Raw genomic sequence first — 17,954 nt, forward strand, 5'->3', positions numbered from 1 at the left:
ATTTTTGACCCGTTTTGGGCTAAAAGGGTCGGGGGTGCGATTTTAGTCATTTTTGACCCGTTTTGGGCTGAAAGGGCCGAGGGTGCGATTTTGGTCATTTTTGACCTGTTTTGGGCTAAAAGGACAGGGGGTGCGATTTTGACCATTTTTGACCCGTTTTGGGCTAAAAGGGCCGGGGGTGCGATTTTGGTCAATTTTGACCCGTTTTGGGCTAAAAGGGCCGGGGGTGCGATTTTGGTCATTTTTGACCCGTTTTGGGCTAAAAGGGCTGGGGGTGCGATTTTGGCCATTTTTGTCCTGTTTTGGGCTAAAAGGTCCGGGGGTGCGATTTTGGCCATTTTTTACCTGTTTTGGGCTGAAAGGGCCGGGGGTGCGATTTTGGTCACTTTTGACCTGTTTTGGGCTGAAAGGGCCGGGGGTGCGATTTTGGTCACTTTTGACCCGTTTTGGGCTAAAAGGGCCGGGGTGCGATTTTGGCCATTTTTGACCCGTTTTGGGCTAAAAGGGCCGGGGGTGCGATTTTGGTCATTTTTGACCCGTTTTTGGCTAAAAGTGCCGGGGGTGCGATTTTAGCCATTTTTGACCCGTTTTGGGCTAAAAGGGCCGGGGGGTGCGATTTTGGCCATTTTTGACCCGTTTTGGGCTAAAAGGGCTGGGGGTGCGATTTTGGTCATTTTTGACCCCTTTTTTGGTAAAAAGCACGGAGGTGCGATTTTGGCCATTTTTGACCCGTTTTGGGCTAAAAGGGCCGGGGGTGCGATTTTGGTCATTTTTGACCCGTTTTTGGCTAAAAGTGCCGGGGGTGCGATTTTAGCCATTTTTGACCCGTTTCGGGCTAAAAGGGCCGGGGGGTGCGATTTTGGCCATTTTTGACCCGTTTTGGGCTAAAAGGGCCGGGGGTGCGATTTTGGTCAATTTTGACCCGTTTTGGGCTAAAAGGGCCGGGGGTGCGATTTTGGTCAATTTTGACCCGTTTTGGGCTAAAGGGGCCGGGGGTGCGATTTTGGTCAATTTTGACCCGTTTTGGGCTAAAAGGGCCGGGGGTGCGATTTTGGTCATTTTTGACCCCTTTTTTGGTTAAAAGCACGGAGGTGCGATTTTGGCCATTTTTGACCCGTTTTGGGCTAAAAGGGCCGGGGGTGCGATTTTGGTCATTTTTGACCCATTTTGGGCTAAAAGGGCCGGGGGTGCGATTTGGGTCATTTTTGACTCGTTTTTGGCTAAAAGGGCCGGGGTTGAGATTTTGGACCCCTTTTTTGGCTAAAAGGGCCGGGGGTGCGATTTTGGTCATTTTTGACCCGTTTTGGGCTAAAAGGGCCGGGGGTGCGATTTTGGTCATTTTTGACCCATTTTGGGCTAAAAGGGAAGGGGGTGCGATTTTGGTCATTTTTGACCCCTTTTTTATTAAAAGCGCGGGGGTGCGATTTTGGCCATTTTTGACCCATTTTGGGCTAAAAGGGCCGGGGGTGCGATTTTGGTCATTTTTGACCCGTTTTTGGCTAAAAGTGCCGGGGGTGCGATTTTAGCCATTTTTGACCCGTTTTGGGCTAAAAGGGCTGGTGGTGGGATTTTGGCCATTTTTGACCCGTTTTGGGCTAAAAGGGCAGGGGGTGCGATTTTGGCCATTTTTGACCCGTTTTGATCTAAAAGGGCCGGGGGTGCGATTTTGGTCATTTTTGACCCGTTTTGGGCTAAAAGGGCCAGGGGTGCGATTTTGGCCATTTTTGACCCGTTTTGGGCTGAAAGGGCCGAGGGTGCGATTTTGGTCATTTTTGACCTGTTTTGGGCTAAAAGGACAGGGGGTGCGATTTTGGCCATTTTTGACCCGTTTTGGGCTAAAAGGGTCGGGGGTGCGATTTTAGTCATTTTTGACCCGTTTTGGGCTGAAAGGGCCGAGGGTGCGATTTTGGTCATTTTTGACCTGTTTTGGGCTAAAAGGACAGGGGGTGCGATTTTGACCATTTTTGACCCGTTTTGGGCTAAAAGGGCCGGGGGTGCGATTTTGGTCATTTTTGACCCGTTTTGGGCTGAAAGGGCCGAGGGTGCGATTTTGGTCATTTTTGACCCGTTTTGGGCTAAAAGGACAGGGGGTGCGATTTTGGTCATTTTTGACCCATTTTGGGCTAAAAGGGCCGGGGATGCGATTTTGGCCATTTTTGACCCGTTTTGGGCTAAAAGTGCCGGGGGTGCGATTTTGGCCATTTTTGACCCGTTTTGGGCTAAAAGGGCCGGGGGTGCGATTTTGGTCATTTTTGACCCATTTTGGGCTAAAAGGGCCGGGGGTGCGATTTGGGTCATTTTTGACTCGTTTTTGGCTAAAAGGGCCGGGGTTGAGATTTTGGACCCCTTTTTTGGCTAAAAGGGCCGGGGGTGCGATTTTGGTCATTTTTGACCCGTTTTGGGCTAAAAGGGCCGGGGGTGCGATTTTGGTCATTTTTGACCCATTTTGGGCTAAAAGGGAAGGGGGTGCGATTTTGGTCATTTTTGACCCCTTTTTTATTAAAAGCGCGGGGGTGCGATTTTGGCCATTTTTGACCCATTTTGGGCTAAAAGGGCCGGGGGTGCGATTTTGGTCATTTTTGACCCGTTTTTGGCTAAAAGTGCCGGGGGTGCGATTTTAGCCATTTTTGACCCGTTTTGGGCTAAAAGGGCAGGGGGTGCGATTTTGGCCATTTTTGACCCGTTTTGATCTAAAAGGGCCGGGGGTGCGATTTTGGTCATTTTTGACCCGTTTTGGGCTAAAAGGGCCAGGGGTGCGATTTTGGCCATTTTTGACCCGTTTTGGGCTGAAAGGGCCGAGGGTGCGATTTTGGTCATTTTTGACCTGTTTTGGGCTAAAAGGACAGGGGGTGCGATTTTGGCCATTTTTGACCCGTTTTGGGCTAAAAGGGTCGGGGGTGCGATTTTAGTCATTTTTGACCCGTTTTGGGCTGAAAGGGCCGAGGGTGCGATTTTGGTCATTTTTGACCTGTTTTGGGCTAAAAGGACAGGGGGTGCGATTTTGACCATTTTTGACCCGTTTTGGGCTAAAAGGGCCGGGGGTGCGATTTTGGTCATTTTTGACCCGTTTTGGGCTGAAAGGGCCGAGGGTGCGATTTTGGTCATTTTTGACCCGTTTTGGGCTAAAAGGACAGGGGGTGCGATTTTGGTCATTTTTGACCCATTTTGGGCTAAAAGGGCCGGGGATGCGATTTTGGCCATTTTTGACCCGTTTTGGGCTAAAAGTGCCGGGGGTGCGATTTTGGCCATTTTTGACCCGTTTTGGGCTAAAAGGGCCGGGGGTACGATTTTGGCCATTTTTGACCCGTTTTGGGCTAAAAGGGCCGGGGGTGCGATTTTGGTCAATTTTGACCTGTTTTGGGCTAAAAGGTCCGGGGGTGCGATTTTGGTCAATTTTGACCCGTTTTGGGCTAAAAGGGCCGGGGGTGCGATTTTGGTAATTTTTGACCCGTTTTGGTCTAAAAGGGCTGGGGGTGCGATTTTGGCCATTTTTGTCCCGTTTTGGGCTAAAAGGTCCGGGGGTGCGATTTTGGTCACTTTTGACCCGTTTTGGGCTAAAAGGGCCGGGGGGGCGGTTTTGGTCATTTTTGACCCCTTTTTTGGTTAAAAGCCCAGAGGTGCGATTTTGGCCATTTTTGACCCGTTTTGGGCTAAAAGGGCCGGGGGTGCGATTTTGGTCATTTTTGACCCATTTTGGGCTAAAAGGGCCAGGGTGCGATTTTGGTCATTTTTGACCCATTTTGGGCTAAAAGGGCCGGGGGGTGCGATTTTGGTCATTTTTGACCCGTTTTTGGCTAAAAGGGCCAGGGGTGCGATTTTGGTCATTTTTGACCCGTTTTTGGCTAAAAGGGCCGGGGGTGCGATTTTGGTCATTTTGGACCCCTTTTTTGGCTAAAAGGGCCGGGGGCGCGATTTTGGTCATTTTTGACCCGTTTTTGGCTAAAAGGGCCGGGGGGTGCGATTTTGGTCATTTTTGACCTGTTTTGGGCTAAAAGGGCCGGGGGTGCGATTTTGGCCATTTTTGACCCGTTTTGGGCTAAAAGGGAAGGGGGTGCGATTTTGGTCATTTTTGACCTCTTTTTGGTTAAAAGCCTGGGGGTGCGATTTTGGTCATTTTTGACCCGTTTGGGCTAAAAGTGCCGGGGGTGCGATTTTGGTAATTTTTGACCCGTTTTGGGCTAAAAGGGCCGGGGGTGCGATTTTGGTAATTTTTGATCCGTTTTTGGCTAAAAGGGCCGGGGGTGCGATTTTGGTCATTTTGGATCCCTTTTTTGGCTAAAAGGGCCGGGGGGTGCGATTTTGGTCATTTTTGACCCGTTTTTGGCTAAAAGGGCCGGTGGTGCGATTTTGGTCATTTTTGACCCATTTTGGGCTAAAAGGGCCAGGGGTGCGATTTTGGTCATTTTTGACCCATTTTAGGCTAAAAGGGCCGGGGGTGCGATTTTGGTCATTTTTGACCCGTTTTTGGCTAAAAGGGCCGGGGGTGCGATTTTGGTCATTTTTGACCCATTTTTGGCAAAAAAAAGGGCCCGGGGTGCGATTTTGGTCATTTTGGAACCCTTTTTTGGCTAAAAGGGTCGGGGGTGCGATTTTGGCCATTTTTGACCAGTTTTGGGCTAAAAGGGCCGGGGGTGTGATTTTGGCCATTTTTGACCCGTTTTGGGCTAAAAGGGCCGGGGGTGCGATTTTGGCCATTTTTGACCCATTTTTGGGCTGAAAGGGCCGGAGGTGCGATTTTGGTCACTTTTGACCCGTTTTGGGCTAAAAGGGCCGGGGGTGCGATTTTGGTCATTTTTGACCCGTTTTGGGCTATAAGGGCTGGGGGTGCGATTTTGGCCATTTTTGTCCCGTTTTGGGCTAAAAGGTCCGGGGGTGCGATTTTGGCCATTTTTGACCCGTTTTGGGCTAAAAGGGCCGGGGGTGCGATTTTGGTCATTTTTGACCCGTTTTGGGCTAAAAGGGCCGGGGATGCGATTTTGGCCATTTTTGACCCGTTTTGGGCTAAAAGTGCCGGGGGTGCGATTTTGGCCATTTTGACCCGTTTTGGGCTAAAAGGGCCGGGGGTGCGATTTTGGCCATTTTTGACCCGTTTTGGGCTAAAAGGGCCGGGAGTGCGATTTTGGTCAATTTTGACCCGTTTTGGGCTAAAAGGGCCGGGGGTGCGATTTTGGTCATTTTTGACCCGTTTTGGGCTAAAAGGGCTGGGGGTGCGATTTTGGCCATTTTTGTCCTGTTTTGGGCTAAAAGGTCCGGGGGTGCGATTTTGGCCATTTTTTACCTGTTTTGGGCTGAAAGGGCCGGGGGTGCGATTTTGGTCACTTTTGACCTGTTTTGGGCTGAAAGGGCCGGGGGTGCGATTTTGGTCACTTTTGACCCGTTTTGGGCTAAAAGGGCCGGGGTGCGATTTTGGCCATTTTTGACCCGTTTTGGGCTAAAAGGGCCGGGGGTGCGATTTTGGTCATTTTTGACCCGTTTTTGGCTAAAAGTGCCGGGGGTGCGATTTTAGCCATTTTTAACCCGTTTTGGGCTAAAAGGGCCGGGGGGTGCGATTTTGGCCATTTTTGACCCGTTTTGGGTTAAAAGGGCCGGGGGTGCGATTTTGGTCATTTTTGACCCCTTTTTTGGTTAAAAGCACGGAGGTGCGATTTTGGCCATTTTTGACCCGTTTTGGGCTAAAAGGGCCGGGGGTGCGATTTTGGTCATTTTTGACCCGTTTTTGGCTAAAAGTGCCGGGGGTGCGATTTTAGCCATTTTTGACCCGTTTTGGGCTAAAAGGGCCGGGGGGTGCGATTTTGGCCATTTTTGACCCGTTTTGGGCTAAAAGGGCCGGGGGTGCGATTTTGGTCAATTTTGACCCGTTTTGGGCTAAAAGGGCCGGGGTGCGATTTTGGTCAATTTTGACCCGTTTTGGGCTAAAGGGGCCGGGGGTGCGATTTTGGTCAATTTTGACCCGTTTTGGGCTAAAAGTGCCGGGGGTGCGATTTTAGCCATTTTTGACCCGTTTTGGGCTAAAAGGGCCGGGGGGTGCGATTTTGGCCATTTTTGACCCGTTTTGGGCTAAAAGGGCCGGGGGTGCGATTTTGGTCAATTTTGACCCGTTTTGGGCTAAAAGGGCCGGGGTGCGATTTTGGTCAATTTTGACCCGTTTTGGGCTAAAGGGGCCGGGGGTGCGATTTTGGTCAATTTTGACCCGTTTTGGGCTAAAAGGGCCGGGGGTGCGATTTTGGTCATTTTTGACCCCTTTTTTGGTTAAAAGCACGGAGGTGCGATTTTGGCCATTTTTGACCCGTTTTGGGCTAAAAGGGCCGGGGGTGCGATTTTGGTCATTTTTGACCCATTTTGGGCTAAAAGGGCCGGGGGTGCGATTTGGGTCATTTTTGACTCGTTTTTGGCTAAAAGGGCCGGGGTTGAGATTTTGGACCCCTTTTTTGGCTAAAAGGGCCGGGGGTGCGATTTTGGTCATTTTTGACCCGTTTTGGGCTAAAAGGGCCGGGGGTGCGATTTTGGTCATTTTTGACCCATTTTGGGCTAAAAGGGAAGGGGGTGCGATTTTGGTCATTTTTGACCCCTTTTTTATTAAAAGCGCGGGGGTGCGATTTTGGCCATTTTTGACCCATTTTGGGCTAAAAGGGCCGGGGGTGCGATTTTGGTCATTTTTGACCCGTTTTTGGCTAAAAGTGCCGGGGGTGCGATTTTAGCCATTTTTGACCCGTTTTGGGCTAAAAGGGCTGGTGGTGGGATTTTGGCCATTTTTGACCCGTTTTGGGCTAAAAGGGCAGGGGGTGCGATTTTGGCCATTTTTGACCCGTTTTGATCTAAAAGGGCCGGGGGTGCGATTTTGGTCATTTTTGACCCGTTTTGGGCTAAAAGGGCCAGGGGTGCGATTTTGGCCATTTTTGACCCGTTTTGGGCTGAAAGGGCCGAGGGTGCGATTTTGGTCATTTTTGACCTGTTTTGGGCTAAAAGGACAGGGGGTGCGATTTTGGCCATTTTTGACCCGTTTTGGGCTAAAAGGGTCGGGGGTGCGATTTTAGTCATTTTTGACCCGTTTTGGGCTGAAAGGGCCGAGGGTGCGATTTTGGTCATTTTTGACCTGTTTTGGGCTAAAAGGACAGGGGGTGCGATTTTGACCATTTTTGACCCGTTTTGGGCTAAAAGGGCCGGGGGTGCGATTTTGGTCATTTTTGACCCGTTTTGGGCTGAAAGGGCCGAGGGTGCGATTTTGGTCATTTTTGACCCGTTTTGGGCTAAAAGGACAGGGGGTGCGATTTTGGTCATTTTTGACCCATTTTGGGCTAAAAGGGCCGGGGATGCGATTTTGGCCATTTTTGACCCGTTTTGGGCTAAAAGTGCCGGGGGTGCGATTTTGGCCATTTTTGACCCGTTTTGGGCTAAAAGGGCCGGGGGTACGATTTTGGCCATTTTTGACCCGTTTTGGGCTAAAAGGGCCGGGGGTGCGATTTTGGTCAATTTTGACCTGTTTTGGGCTAAAAGGTCCGGGGGTGCGATTTTGGTCAATTTTGACCCGTTTTGGGCTAAAAGGGCCGGGGGTGCGATTTTGGTAATTTTTGACCCGTTTTGGTCTAAAAGGGCTGGGGGTGCGATTTTGGCCATTTTTGTCCCGTTTTGGGCTAAAAGGTCCGGGGGTGCGATTTTGGTCACTTTTGACCCGTTTTGGGCTAAAAGGGCCGGGGGGGCGGTTTTGGTCATTTTTGACCCCTTTTTTGGTTAAAAGCCCAGAGATGCGATTTTGGTAATTTTTGACCCGTTTTGGGCTAAAAGGGCCGGGGGTGCGATTTTGGTCATTTTGGATCCCTTTTTTTGCTAAAAGGGCCGGGGGTGCGATTTTGGTCATTTTTGACCCGTTTTTGGCTAAAAGGGCCGGTGGTGCGATTTTGGTCATTTTTGACCCATTTTGGGCTAAAAGGGCAAGGGGTGCGATTTTGGTCATTTTTGACCCATTTTGGGCTAAAAGGGCCGGGGGTGCGATTTTGGTCATTTTTGACCCGTTTTTGGCTAAAAGGGCCGGGGGTGCGATTTTGGTCATTTTTGACCCGTTTTTGGCAAAAAAAAGGGCCCGGGGTGCGATTTTGGTCATTTTGGACCCCTTTTTTGGCTAAAAGGGTCGGGGTGCGATTTTGGCCATTTTTGACCAGTTTTGGGCTAAAAGGGCCGGGGGTCTGATTTTGGCCATTTTTGACCCGTTTTGGGCTAAAAGGGCCGGGGGTGCGATTTTGGCCATTTTTGACCCTTTTTGGGCTGAAAGGGCCGGGGGTGCGATTTTGGTCATTTTTGACCCGTTTTGGGCTAAAAGGGCCGGGGATGCGATTTTGGCCATTTTTGACCCGTTTTGGGCTAAAAGTGCCGGGGGTGCGATTTTGGCTATTTTGACCCGTTTTGGGCTAAAAGGGCCGGGGGTGCGATTTTGGCCATTTTTGACCCGTTTTGGGCTAAAAGGGCCGGGGGTGCGATTTTGGTCAATTTTGACCCGTTTTGGGCTAAAAGGGCCGGGGGTGCGATTTTGGTCATTTTTTACCTGTTTTGGGCTGAAAGGGCCGGGGGTGCGATTTTGGTCACTTTTGACCTGTTTTGGGCTGAAAGGGCCGGGGGTGCGATTTTGGTCACTTTTGACCCGTTTTTGGGCTAAAAGGGCCGGGGGTGCGATTTTAGCCATTTTTGACCCATTTTGGGCTAAAAGGGCCGGGGGGTGCGATTTTGGCCATTTTTGACCCGTTTTGGGCTAAAAGGGCCGGGGGTGCGATTTTGGTCAATTTTGACCCGTTTTGGGCTAAAAGGGCCGGGGGTGCAATTTTGGTCATTTTGGACCCCTTTTTTGGCTAAAAGGGCCGGGGGCGCGATTTTGGTCATTTTTGACCCGTTTTTGGCTAAAAGGGCCGGGGGTGCGATTTTGGTCATTTTTGACCCATTTTTTGGCTAAAAGGGCCGGGGGGTGCGATTTTGGTCATTTTTGACCCGTTTTGGGCTAAAAGGGAAGGGGGTGCGATTTTGGTCATTTTTGACCCGTTTTGGGCTGAAAGGGCCGAGGGTGCGATTTTGGTCATTTTTGACCCGTTTTTGGCTAAAAGGGCAGGGGGTGCGATTTTGGTCATTTTGGACCCGTTTTGGGCTAAAAGGACAGGGGGTGAGATTTTGTTCATTTTGGACCCCTTTTTTGGCTAAAAGGGCCGGGGGTGCGATTTTGGTCATTTTTGACCCGTTTTGGGCTAAAAGGGCCGGTGGTGCGATTTTGGTCATTTTTGACCCCTTTTTTGGCTAAAAGGGCCGGGGGTGCGATTTTGGTCATTTTTGACCCATTTTGGGCTAAAAGGGCCGGGGGTGCGATTTTGGTCATTTTTGACCCGTTTTGGGCTAAAAGGACAGGGGGTGAGATTTTGTTCATTTTGGACCCCTTTTTTAGTTAAAAGGGGGTGCGATTTTGGTCATTTTTGACCCGTTTTGGGCTAAAAGGGCCGGGGGTGCGATTTTGGTCATTTTTGACCCCTTTTTTGGCTAAAAGGGCCGGGGGTGCGATTTTGGTCATTTTTGACCCATTTTGGGCTAAAAGGGCCGGGGGTGCGATTTTGGTCATTTTTGATCCGTTTTGGGCTAAAAGGGCCGTGGGGTGCGATTTTGGTCATTTTTGACCCATTTTGGGCTAAAAGGGTCGGGGGTGCGATTTGGGTCATTTTTGACTCGTTTTTGGCTAAAAGGGCCGGGGGGTGAGATTTTGGTCATTTTGGACCCCTTTTTTGGCTAAAAGGGCCGGGGGTGCGATTTTGGTCATTTTTGACCCGTTTTGGGCTAAAAGGGCTGGTGGTGCGATTTTGGCCATTTTTGACCCGTTTTGGGCTAAAAGGGCAGGGGGTGCGATTTTGGCCATTTTTGACCCGTTTTGATCTAAAAGGGCCGGGGGTGCGATTTTGGTCATTTTTGACCCGTTTTGGGCTAAAAGGGCCAGGGGTGCGATTTTGGCCATTTTTGACCCGTTTTGGGCTGAAAGGGCCGAGGGTGCGATTTTGGTCATTTTTGACCTGTTTTGGGCTAAAAGGACAGGGGGTGCGATTTTGGCCATTTTTGACCCGTTTTGGGCTAAAAGGGTCGGGGGTGCGATTTTGGTCATTTTTGACCCGTTTTGGGCTAAAAGGGCCGGGGGTGCGATTTTGGTCATTTTTGACCCGTTTTGGGCTGAAAGGGCCGAGGGTGCGATTTTGGTCATTTTTGACCCGTTTTTGGCTAAAAGGGCAGGGGGTGCGATTTTGGTCATTTTGGACCCCTTTTTTGGCTAAAAGGGCCGGAGGTGCGATTTTGGTCATTTTTGACCCGTTTTCGGCTAAAAGGGCCGGGGGTGCGATTTTGGTCATTTTTGACCCGTTTTGGGCTAAAAGGACAGGGGGTGAGATTTTGTTCATTTTGGACCCCTTTTTTGGCTAAAAGGGCCGGGGGTGCGATTTTGGTCATTTTTGACCCCTTTTTTGGCTAAAAGGGCCGGGGGTGCGATTTTGGTCATTTTTGACCCGTTTTGGGCTAAAAGGACAGGGGGTGAGATTTTGTTCATTTTGGACCCCTTTTTTAGTTAAAAGGGCCGGGGGTGCGATTTTGGTCATTTTTGACCCGTTTTGGGCTAAAAGGGCCGGGGGTGCGATTTTGGTCATTTTTGACCCCTTTTTTGGCTAAAAGGGCCGGGGGTGCGATTTTGGTCATTTTTGACCCATTTTGGGCTAAAAGGGCTGGGGGTGCGATTTTGGTCATTTTTGACCCATTTTGGGCTAAAAGGGCCGGGGGTGCGATTTTGGTCATTTTTGACCCGTTTTTGGCTAAAAGGGCCGGCGGTGCGATTTTGGTCATTTTTGACACGTTTTGGGCTAAAAGGACAGGGGGTGCGATTTTGGTAATTTTTGACCCGTTTTGGGCTAAAAGGGCCGGGGGTGCGATTTTGGTCATTTTTGACCCCTTTTTTGGTTAAAAGCCCGGAGGTGCGATTTTGGCCATTTTTGACCCGTTTTGGGCTAAAAGGGCCGGGGGTGCGATTTTGGTCATTTTTGACCAGTTTTTGGCTACAAGCACCGGGAGTGCGATTTTGGTCATTTTTGACCCATTTTTGGCAAAAAAGGGCCCGGGGTGCGATTTTGGTCATTTTGGACCCCTTTTTTGGCTAAAAGGGCCGGGGGTGCGATTTTGGCCATTTTTGACCCGTTTTGGGCTAAAAGGGCCGGGGGTGCGATTTTGGCCATTTTTGACCCGTTTTGGGCTAAAAGGGCCGGGGGTGTGATTTTGGCCATTTTTGACGCATTTTGGGCTAAAAGGGCCGGGGGTGCGATTTTGGCCATTTTTGACCCGTTTTGGGCTAAAAGGGCCGGGGGTGCGATTTTGGTAATTTTTGACCCATTTTGGGCTAAAAGGGAAGGGGGTGCGATTTTGGTCATTTTTGACCCCTTTTTGGTTAAAAGCCCGGGGGTGCGATTTTGGTCATTTTTGACCCGTTTTGGGCTAAAAGGGCCAGGGGTGCGATTTTGGTAATTTTTGACCCGTTTTGGGCTAAAAGGGCCTGGGGTGCGATTTTGGTCATTTTTGACCCCTTTTTTGGTTAAAAGCCCGGAGGTGCGATTTTGGCCATTTTTGACCCGTTTTGGGCTAAAAGGGCCGGGGGTGCGATTTTGGTCATTTTTGACCCGTTTTTGGCTACAAGGGCCGGGGGTGCGATTTTGGCCATTTTGGACCCGTTTTGGGCTAAAAGGGCCGGGGGTGCGATTTTGGTCATTTTTGACCCGTTTTTGGCTAAAAGGGCCGGGGGTGCGATTTTGGTTATTTTTGACAAGTTTTTGGCTAAAAGGGCCGGGGGTGCGATTTTGGTCATTTTTGACCCATTTTTGGCAAAAAAGGGCCCGGGTGCGATTTTGGTCATTTTGGACCCCTTTTTTGGCTAAAAGGGCCGGGGGTGCGATTTTGGCCATTTTTGACCCGTTTTGGGCAAAAAGGGCCGGGGATGCGATTTTGGTCATTTTTGACCCGTTTTGGGCTAAAAGGGCTGGAGGTGCGATTTTGGCCATTTTTGACCCGTTTTGGGCTAAAAGGGCCGGGGGTGCGATTTTGGCCATTTTTGACCCGTTTTTGGCTAAAAGGGCCGGGGGTGCGATTTTGGTCATTTTTGACAAGTTTTTGGCTAAAAGGGCCGGGGTGCGATTTTGGTCATTTTTGACCCATTTTTGGCAAAAAAGGGCCCGGGGTGCGATTTTGGTCATTTTGGACCCCTTTTTTGGCTAAAAGGGCCGGGGGTGCGATTTTGGCCATTTTTGACCCGTTTTTGGTAAAAGGGCCGGGGGTGCGATTTTGGCCATTTTTGACCCGTTTTGGGCTAAAAGGGCCGGGGGTGTGATTTTGGCCATTTTTGACCCGTTTTGGGCTAAAAGGGCCGGGGGTGCGATTTTGGCCATTTTTGACCCGTTTTGGGCTAAAAGGGCCGGGGGTGCGATTTTGGCCATTTTTGACCCGTTTTTGGCTAAAAGGGCCGGGGGTGCGATTTTGGTCATTTTTGACCCGTTTTTGGCTAAAAGTTCCGGGGGTGCGATTTTGGCCATTTTTGGACCCCTTTTTTGGCTAAAAGGGCCGGGGGTGCGATTTTGGTCATTTTGGACCCGTTTTGGGCTAAAAGGGCCGGAAGTGCGATTTTGGTCATTTTTGACCCGTTTTTGGCTAAAAAGGCCGGGGGTGCGATTTTGGTCATTTTTGACCCATTTTTGGCAAAAAAGGGCCCGGGTGCGATTTTGGTCATTTTGGACCCCTTTTTTGGCTAAAAGGGCCGGGGGTGCGATTTTTGCCATTTTTGACCCATTTTGGGCTAAAAGGGAAGGGGGTGCGATTTTGGCCATTTTTGACCCGTTTTGGGCTAAAAGGGCCGGGGGTGTGATTTTGGCCATTTTTGACCCGTTTTGGGCTAAAAGGGCCGGGGGTGCGATTTTGGCCATTTTTGACCCGTTTTGGGCTAAAAGGGTCGGGGGTGCGATTTTGGCCATTTTTGACCCGTTTTGGGCTAAAAGGGCCGGGGATGCGATTTTGGCCATTTTTTACTCGTTTTGGGCTAAAAGGGCCGGGGGTGCGATTTTGGTCAATTTTTACCCGTTTTGGGCTAAAACGGCCGGGGGTGCGATTTTGGTCATTTTTGACCCGTTTTTGGCTAAAAGGGCCGGGGGTGCGATTTTGGTCATTTTTGACCCATTTTTGGCTAAAAGGGCCCGGGGTGCGATTTTGGTCATTTTGGACCCCTTTTTTGGCTAAAAGGGCCGGGGGTGCGATTTTGGTCATTTTTGACCCATTTTGAGCTAAAAGGGCCGGGGGTGTGATTTTGGCCATTTTTGACCCGTTTTGGGCTAAAAGGGCCGGGAGTGCGATTTTGGCCATTTTTGATCCGTTTTGGGCTAAAAAGGGCCGGGGGTGCGATTTTGGCCATTTTTGACCTGTTTTGGGCTGAAAGGGCCGGGGGTGCGATTTTGGTCACTTTTGACCCATTTTGGGCTAAAAGGGCCGGGGGTGCGATTTTGGCCATTTTTGACCCGTTTTGGGCTAAAAGGGCCGGGGGTGCGATTTTGGTCATGTTTGACCCGTTTTTGGCTAAAAGTGCCGGGGGTGCGATTTTGGCCATTTTTGACCCGTTTTGGGCTAAAAGGGCCGGGGGTGTGATTTTGGCCATTTTTGACCCGTTTTGGACTGAAAGGGCCGGGGGGTGCGATTTTGGCCATTTTTGACCCGTTTTGGGCTAAAAGGGCCGGGGGTGCGATTTTGGTCATTTTTGACCCATTTTGGGCTAAAAGGGCCGGGGGGTGCGATTTTGGTCATTTTTGACCCGTTTTTGGCTAAAAGGGCCGGGGGTGCGATTTTGGTCATTTTTGAACCGTTTTGGGCTAAAAGGGCCGGAGGTGTGATTTTGGTCATTTTTGACCCGTTTTGGGCTAAAAGGGCCGGGGATGCGATTTTGGCCATTTTTGACCCGTTTTGGCCTAAAGGGTCCGGGGGTGCGATTTTTGCCATTTTTGACCCGTTTTGGGCTAAAAAGGCCGGGGGTGCGATTTTGGCCATTTTTGACCCATTTTGGGCTAAAAGGGCCGGGGGTGTGATTTTGGCCATTTTTGACCCGTTTTGGGCTAAAAGGGCCGGGGGTGCGATTTTGGCCATTTTTGACCCGTTTTGGGCTAAAAGGGCCGGGGGTGCGATTTTGGTCATTTTTGACCCGTTTTGGGCTAAAAGGGCCGGGGGTGCGATTTTGGTCATTTTTGACCCATTTTGGGCTAAAAGGGAAAGGGGTGCGATTTTAGTCATTTTTAACCCCTTTTTTATTAAAAGCGCGGGGGTGCGATTTTGGTCATTTTTGACCCGTTTTGGGCTAAAACGGCCGGGGGTGCGATTTTGGTCAATTTTGACCCGTTTTGGGCTAAAAGGGCCGGGGGTGCGATTTTGGTCATTTTTGACCCATTTTTGGCTAAAAGGGCCCGGGGTGCGATTTTGATCATTTTGGACCCCTTTTTTGGCTAAAAGGGCCGGGGGTGCGATTTTGGCCATTTTTGACCCGTTTTGGGCTAAAAGGGCCGGGGGTACGATTTTGGCCATTTTTGACCCGTTTTGGGCTAAAAGGGCCGGGAGTGTGATTTTGGCCATTTTTGACCCGTTTTGGGCTAAAAGGGCCGGGGGTGCGATTTTGGCCATTTTTGACCCGTTTTGGGCTGAAAGGGCCGGGGGGTGCGATTTTGGTCATTTTTGACCCGTTTTGGGCTAAAAGGGGCCGGGGGTGCGATTTTGGTCATTTTTGACCCATTTTGGGCTAAAAGGGAAAGGGGTGCGATTTTAGTCATTTTTAACCCCTTTTTTATTAAAAGCGCGGGGGTGCGATTTTGGTCATTTTTGACCCGTTTTGGGCTAAAACGGCCGGGGGTGCGATTTTGGTCATTTTTGACCCATTTTGGGCTAAAAGGGCCGGGGGTGCGATTTTGGTAATTTTTGACCCATTTTGAGCTATAAGGGCCGGGGGTGCAATTTTGGTCATTTTTGACCCATTTTGGGCTAAAAGGGCCGGGGGTGTGATTTTGGCCATTTTTGACCCGTTTTGGGCTAAAAGGACAGGGGGTGAGATTTTGTTCATTTTGGACCACTTTTTTGGCTAAAAGGGCAGGGAGTGCGATTTTGGTCATTTTTGACCCGTTTTGGGCTAAAAGGGCCGGGGGTGCGATTTTGGTCATTTTTGACCCCTTTTTTGGCTAAAAGGGCCGGGGGTGCGATTTTGGTCATTTTTGACCCATTTTGGGCTAAAAGGGCCGGGGGTGCGATTTTGGTCATTTTTGACCCGTTTTTGGCTAAAAGGGCCGGGGGTGCGATTTTGGTCATTTTTGACCCATTTTGGGCTAAAAGGGCCGGGGGTGCGATTTTGGTCATTTTTGACCCGTTTTGGGCTAAAAGGGCCGGGGGTGCGATTTTGGTCATTTTTGACCCCTTTTTTGGCTAAAAGGGCCGGGGGTGCGATTTTGGTCATTTTTGACCCATTTTGGGCTAAAAGGGCCGGGGGTGCGATTTTGGTCATTTTTGACCCGTTTTTGGCTAAAAGGGCCGGGGGTGCGATTTTGGTCATTTTTGACCCGTTTTTGGCTAAAAGGGCCGGGGTGCGATTTTGGTCATTTTTGACCCGTTTTGAGCTAAAAGTACAGGGGTGCGATTTTGGCCATTTTTGACCCGTTTTGGGCTAAAAGGGCCGGGGGTGCGATTTTGGCCATTTTTGACCCATTTTGGGCTAAAAGGGCCGGGGGTGCGATTTTGGTCATTTTTGACCCGTTTTGGGCTAAAAGGGCTGGAGGTGCGATTTTGGCCATTTTTGTCCCGTTTTGGGCTAAAAGGTCCGGGGGTGCGATTTTGGCCATTTTTGACCCGTTTTGGGCTAAAAGGGCGGGGGTGCGATGTTGGTCATTTTTGACCCGTTTTGGGCTAAAAGGGCCCGGGGATGCGATTTTGGCCATTTTTGACCCGTTTTGGGCTAAAAGGACTGGGGGTGCGATTTTGGCCATTTTTGTCCCGTTTTGGGCTAAAAGGTCCGGGGGTGCGATTTTGGCCATTTTTGACCCCTTTTGGGCTAAAAGGCAGGGGGTGCGATTTTGGCCATTTTTTACCTGTTTTGGGCTGAAAGGGTCGGGGGTGCGATTTTGGTCACTTTTGACCTGTTTTGGGCTGAAAGGGCCGGGGGTGCAATTTTGGTCACTTTTGACCCGTTTTGGGCTAAAAGGGCCTGGGTGCGATTTTGGCCATTTTTGACCCGTTTTGGGCTAAAAGGGCCGGGGGTGCGATTTTGGTCATTTTTGACCCGTTTTGGGCTGAAAGGGCCGGGGGGGCGGTTTGGTCATTTTTGACCCCTTTTTTGGTTAAAAGCCCGGAGGTGCGATTTTGGCCATTTTTGACCCGTTTTGGGCTAAAAGGGCCGGGGGTGCGATTTTGGTCATTTTTGACCCATTTTGGGCTAAAAGGGCCGGGGGTGCGATTTTGGTCATTTTTGACCCATTTTGGGCTAAAAGGGCCGGGGGGTGCGATTTTGGTCATTTTTGACCCGTTTTTGGCTAAAAGGGCCGGGGGTGCGATTTTGGTCATTTTTGACCCGTTTTTGGCTAAAAGGGCCGGGGGTGCGATTTTGGTCATTTTGGACCCCTTTTTTGGCTAAAAGGGCCGGGGGCGCGATTTTGGTCATTTTTGACCCGTTTTTGGCTAAAAGGGCCGGGGGTGCGATTTTGGTCATTTTTGACCCATTTTGGGCTAAAAGGGCCGGGGGTGCGATTTGGGTCATTTTTGACCCGTTTTTGGCTAAAAGGGCCGGGGGTGCGATTTTGGTCATTTTGGACCCCTTTTTTGGCTAAAAGGGCCGGGGGGTGCGATTTTGGTCATTTTTGACCTGTTTTGGGCTAAAAGGGCCGGGGGTGAGATTTTGGCCATTTTTTACCCGTTTTGGGCTAAAGGGCCGGGGGTGCGATTTTGGTCAATTTTGACCCGTTTTGGGCTAAAAGGGCTGGGGGTGCGATTTTGGCCATTTTTGACCCGTTTTGGGCTAAAAGGGCAGGGGGTGCGATTTTGGCCATTTTTGACCCGTTTTGATCTAAAAGGGCCGGGGGTGCGATTTTGGTCATTTTTGACCCGTTTTGGGCTAAAAGGGCCAGGGGTGCAATTTTGGCCATTTTTGAACCGTTTTGGGCTGAAAGGGCCGAGGGTGCGATTTTGGTCATTTCTGACCTGTTTTGGGCTAAAAGGGCCGGGGGTGCGATTTTGGCCGTTTTTGACCCGTTTTGGGCTAAAAGGGCCGGGGGTGCGATTTTGGTTAATTTTGACCCGTTTTGGCTAAAAGAACAGGGGGTGCGATTTTGGCCATTTTTGACCCGTTTTGGGCTAAAAGGGCCGGGGGTGCGATTTTGGTCATTTTTGACCCGTTTTGGGCTGAAAGGGCCGAGGGTGCGATTTTGGTCATTTTTTACCTGTTTTGGGCTAAAAGGACAGGGGGTGCGATTTTGGTCATTTTTGACCCGTTTTGGGCTAAAAGGGCCGGGGGTGCGATTTTGGTCATTTTTGACCCGTTTTGGGCTTAAAGGGCCGAGGGTGCGATTTTGGTCATTTTTGACCCGTTTTGGGCTAAAAGGGCCGGGGGTGCGATTTTGGTCATTTTTTTACCCATTTTGGGCTAAAAGGGACGGGGGTTCGATTTTGGTCATTTTTGACCCCTTTTTGGTTAAAAGCCTGGGGGTGCGATTTTGGTCATTTTTGACCCGTTTGGGCTAAAAGGGCCGGGGGTGCGATTTTGGTAATTTTTGACCCGTTTTGGGCTAAAAGGGCCGGGGGTGCGATTTTGGTAATTTTTGATCCGTTTTTGGCTAAAAGGGCCGGGGGTGCGATTTTGGTCATTTTGGATCCCTTTTTTGGCTAAAAGGGCCGGGGGGTGCGATTTT

This window comes from Aquarana catesbeiana, linkage group LG09 (assembly GCF_042186555.1).
Source record: "Aquarana catesbeiana isolate 2022-GZ linkage group LG09, ASM4218655v1, whole genome shotgun sequence".
In the NCBI taxonomy this organism is placed as follows: domain Eukaryota; kingdom Metazoa; phylum Chordata; class Amphibia; order Anura; family Ranidae; genus Aquarana; species Aquarana catesbeiana.